Genomic DNA, 5,681 nt, shown 5'->3' on the forward strand with positions numbered 1-5,681 from the left:
GAGGGAGAGGGAGAGGGAGAGGGAGAGGGAGAGGGTTAACCTCTAAGGGTAAATTTTTTTTTTAAAGTCTCGACTTCACATTATGAGACAAAGAACCTCCAAGAACCTCCAAGGTTGCTGCTGTTGAGTTGGTTTCTTTTGGCTGGGCGTCTACTGCTGAGCCTGAGGCCTGCTCTTAAGAGTAGTTTCTATCCCTAGTGAAAATATGTTGGAGAAAAAATAATTTTTCATTTTCATTTGTGAGTGGTTTTCAATTTGAGATAGCTTCTGAGTTAAGGATGGGAGCTTGTATCTACGTTTCCTCTCAGTACTGGGATCTCATCTGTCACAGATCTGTACAGGCCCTGTGCATCCTGGCACAATTTCTGTGAGTTCATATATGTGTCAGTCCTGGTGGTTTTAGAAGACTTTTTTTTCCCTCCATCTCCTCTGGCTTTTACAATCTTTCTGCCTCCTTTTCTGCAGAGTCCCATGAACCCTGAGGGACAGGAAGGATACAGACACACTATTTAGGACTGAGTGTTCCAAGGTATCTGTCTCTTTGTCTGTCTCTGTCTCTCCCCAACCCCCGATTATCCAATTTTGGGTCTCTGTATTCATTCCCATCTGCTGCAGGAGGAATCTTCTCTGATGTTAGCTGAGCAAGGCATTGATCTGTAAGTATAACAGAATGCTACATTCCTTTAGCAGAACAGTTGTATTTGGTTTTACCCTAGGTCTCTCAGCTATCAAGTGTTTGGTTCTTGATTGCCTGAGCAGTATTGGATATAGGTCCCGTCTCATGGAATGGACCTTAAATCTAATCAGATCTTGGTTGGTTACTCTTAAAAGCTTTGTACCACTATTGCACATCTTGCAGGTGGGTCATCACTGTAGATCAAAGATGTTGTAGAGCTGAAATAAACATGGTTGAGCAAGTGTCTCTGTAATAGGATGAATTGTCCTTTGGACATCTGCCTAACAGTGGTATAGCTGAATCTTGAGGTAGATCTATTCCCAGCTTTCTGAGGGACTGCCAAACTGATTTTCATAGTGATTGTACAAGTTTACACTCACTCACACCAGCAATGGATGAGTTTTCCCTTGCTCCACATCCTTGCCTGCAGGAGCTATTGTTTAATTGATCTTGGCCATTCTGAGTGGTGTAAAATAAACATCTCATAGTAGTTTTGATTTGCATTTCTCTGATGACGAATGATGTTGACATTTCTTAAGTGTTTCTCAGACATTTATGTTTCCTTCATGGAGAATTCTGTTTTTGTAGCCCTGGCTATCCTGGCACTCACTTTGTAGACCAGGCTGGCCTCGAACTCAGAAATCCGCCTGCCTCTGCCTCCCGAGTGCTGGGATTAAAGGCGTGCACCACCACGCCCAGCGGTTTTTAATTTCTTTCTTAATTTCTGTCTTGACCTATTTTTCATTCAGTAGTGAAGCATTCTTAATATTATCTGGTCAGTTGAAATACAGCAGGAAAACTAACAATTCATAAATAACCATAGCTTTTGCTACATTTCCAGCTGTGTGGTAACTATATCATACGTATAAACATTCTAATTAACATTTAGTACCTAGAACTTCATTGTAATATTTTCCCACTATTCTGTATATTTCAACAATTTAAAACCAAACGATTTCCTATTTTAATATTTATATAGGAGGCTAAATTTTAAAATATAACTCGATTAAAATTCTAAATTAGTTCATTGTCAAATACAAATAAAGCAGAAGTGGCTAACTGATTGCTCATCAGGTATAATAGCTAGTTTTTCCAATAATACATATACAGAAAAAAATCCTTAAAACTTCTTTATTGATGTTTTGTGAACTTCCCATCATGCACCACAATCCCACTCATTTTCTGAGTCCTTCCATATCTGCCCTCCACCATTGTCACATCCCCCCCCCCAAAAAAAATAATCATCTTACACAGTATATACCCTTTCATCCAAATACCTTACTTGCTGTTTATTTCAACAAAGCATTAGTCTGGTTTGAGGCCTCTGGCTTCTGCTACACAACCAATGCTGGATCCTCACCAGGCTCCTCTGCTATACCCTGTTGTTGCCCTTTGTCATGTAGATCCTGCAGCGTTGGATCTGAAGGACTCGGCCTTTCATGCACTCCAGCAGCTCATAGGTGGGGTAGATGGTGGGGTGGGTCAGCTCAAAGCCCAGGATCTGAGCCTGGGTAGTAGCTGAGTTGGTGAGCCTGCCAGCTCTCCCGAACCCTCCCCAAAAGATTCAGCTTTTCTGTGCCCACACCACTGAGGCCAGCTCTGGGGAATCCACACCACCAGGGCTAGCTCTACTGAGTTGCCCAGGGGAATGGCAGGACTGGAGAGACAGATCAAAACCAAAAAATATTTTTTTTTTTTAAAAAATCTTTTCTAAAGGAGATCTAATCATTTTAGAACTTAGTTTTTAAAACCTGCTGCAAATATTTCTGAACACACAAAAATATTTAACTCAGTTTTTTATAGAAAAATAAAAGCACAGAATTATTACCTGGACTGAAGGTTCTAAAATCTATATAGGTCTAAATCTGGGCTAAGATGCAGTTATTTGAAATATGTAATGAACTTAAGCAATGCTTTTCTTCTTTTGAAGTTACATAGATTTGAAATATTATATGTCTGTGGATAGCAATATAAAATTATAATATATCTTGATAGATTTCTATAGCAGAGAGACAATATTTGGTATGTTATGAGAAAAAAATCAAGAAAGAACATACTACTTTTCCTTGAAAAGAGAAAAAATATTAAATAGAAGTGTCAAAAACATGGTCAAATAAAAAATCGTTAATTGAACAAAGCAATACCCTCTTCGGTATTTGAAAACATTTTTTCCTCCTTTACCATCTAGGAGTTAGGTATTCCAACCATCATGAATGCATTTTAAAATCTATAGACACTAGTAACTAAGCAATGGTGAATTAAAGTCACAGTCTAAACTACATAATTAACAAGCCACTTATATCTTAATTGCTTGTTTAGTCCTGAGTGATTTTTTTTCAGGAAACATTCTAGTAATTTTCAAATCATGTAATAAAAAATCTGGTAGCAGTATTTTATTTTGCTGATTTATATTTGAAAGGAAGCAGATAGCTACTTCACCTACTTTGATACTAGTACATTCTGGATCCTATAATACAAATATATGTATAGAAACTTAAAGGATCATATATATATATATATATATATATATATATATATATATATATTCCCTATAAAGAGAAATCATTATCATTTAGTCTGTATCATTGGTATTCATTTGCAAAACACTTTAACACTATAAACATCACAAGTTTTAAGATCAGGTACAGGGAAAAGTTTATATAGTACTACAATGAAGCTGGTGTAAGTCTACATAAGGCCTTGTAATGGCAACAATTAATTTGATGTATGAGTATATCAATAAATTGTTTGACATCCATCATTTCTTGCTGAAATGAACTGTGTGCCATGCCTCCATAGACTTTAAAGATGACATTGGCTGCTTTTACCAGTGATTTTCATTGCAGAACAGTAAGAGAAACAACCCTTAGGAGAACTAAAGGATCACAATCTCCATGGCCCTGGAGAATAGAAGTAGCTCTATTAGTATCACTGATAGGTCCCTGGGAAGATCCTCCTAAAATCATTGTTAGAAGAATGCCATTCTTCATCTCTTGATCTAGCAGAGCTTTCCCATTTCTGTTGTCTGTTTAATTGTAGATTCATAATCTTGAGAATGTGGCTAAAGTCCAATACAATCAAACAAAGAAGGCGTAGTCAAATTCTCATTTAATGTAACTGGTCCAGTGGCAAGAACATTAAGAGCAGTTATATCCCACGTTGCAAACTTATTATCACCTATATTATCATGGGAACAATTTGTTCCCAGAGCTTACCATTAAAACAGGTTTTTCTTTATCTTACCTTTCAACATTCCATGTTTTAACCATGAGTAAATTTTATAATTTTGGAACTTATCTCAGACAATTATATATTCTTATATTATGTATATTTTCCCCTCTACCAACTCCTCCCAGATCCTCCACACTTCCTCACCCATCAACCTCCATGCCTCTTTTCTTTTTCCCTTTAGGTAACACACAGACAAATAAAACAAACAAACCAGATTATTTTTAGAAAAAAAAAAAGAAAAAATGTGCGTGCGCACACACACACACAAACACACACACACAGAATCATAAAAACACTAAATCAGAAACAACAGTGTACAAGCAAAAGACCGGTAATATTTTTAATACCCAAACACAGCAATATGAGGTGAAAATCTTCAAAAATATCATTTAGTTTTGTGTTGGCCCTCTACTACTGGTCATGGGGCCTCTCTTTAAGTATGGTTTATATACCCAGTGAGACGCCATTGGAGAGAATGAGTTTTTCCTTTATTAACTTCTAACTGCAAAATCAGAAAGCATTCATTCCCACCCTGAGAAGCTGCACTTAGAAATAAGAGGATGGGAAACAGACTAGCAGGGGTGAACTCTTGGATGCCTTACACAATAAGACAAATATACTTTTTACACAGAGTCAAAATGTTATGCTGAGCTTTCTCCTGACGTTATCTCTTTGTTTGGTACTGTTAGCAGGCTTTAAATGAATTCTATGTAGCTGGCATTCTGGATAACAGAATCTGGATTCAAAGAACAAGAGAGCAGATGTAACAAGATAGTTACCTCCCAGAAATAAAGAAGCTTCTATACTTTTTAAAGCAATTAGATAATTTAAATGATTTACAAAAGTGTATGGTTTATTTTAAAAGGGGAGGGTGATTGCACTATACACTAGCAGTGGTCTCCAGTTGACTACAGTTTGAAGGGAATTCCTTGGTGTGTTTTGGTATTTTAAAAAAAAATCCTACAAGCTATGTCCAATTGATAACCACCTGTGAAAAATTTGTTTTCTCCAAGGGAGTCTCACTGGGGAAACAAAACACTCTTTTTTTTTGGATATTTTATTTATTTACATTTCAAATATTATCCTCCTTCACAGTTTCCCTTCCAGAAGGATATCCCATCCTCCCTCCCCCTCCTTCTTTGAGGGTGCTCCCCCACCTACCTGCCCACTCCTCATCCTGGCATTCCCCTATACTGGGGCATAGAGCCTTCCCAGGACCAAGGGCCTCTCCTCCCATTGATGTCTGACAAGGTCATCCTCTGCTACATATGCACCTGAAGCCATGGGACCCTCCATGTGTATGTACTCTTTGGATGGTGGTTTAGTGCCTAGGAGCTCTGGGGGTTCTGGTTGGGTAATACTGTTGTTCTTCTTATGGGGTTGCAAACCCCTTCAGCTCCTTCAGTCCTTTCTCTAACTCCTCCATTGGGGACCCCATGCTTAGTCCAATAGTTGGCTGCAAACATTCACCTGTCTTTGTCAGGCTCTGGCAAAGCCTCTCAGGAGACAGCTCTATCAGGTTCCTGTCAGCAAGCTCTTGTTGGCATCCACAATAGTGTCTGGGTTTGGTGGCTGTATATGGGATGGATCTCCAGGTGGGGCAGTCGCTGGATGGCCTTTCCTTCAGTCTCAGCTCCACACAATATGTCTCCATATTTCCTCCTGTGAGTACTTGAAACAAAATACTCCTAAAGGTAGATATGGTGCATAGAAGTAGATGGCCAATAGAAATGAACTCATCAGCAGCTTCAGAGGTTTGTCTCACCTCCTAATG

General features: G+C 38.4%; 1 pseudogene; it reads right to left on the bottom strand.

Annotated features, from left to right (window-relative positions):
* Window positions 1–3,342: 3,342 nt before the first annotated feature.
* On the bottom strand, window positions 3,343–3,929 carry LOC110286392 (annotated as a pseudogene).
* Window positions 3,930–5,681: the final 1,752 nt, after the last annotated feature.

Source organism: Mus caroli, chromosome X, assembly GCF_900094665.2.
Source record: "Mus caroli chromosome X, CAROLI_EIJ_v1.1, whole genome shotgun sequence".
In the NCBI taxonomy this organism is placed as follows: Eukaryota; Metazoa; Chordata; class Mammalia; order Rodentia; family Muridae; genus Mus; species Mus caroli.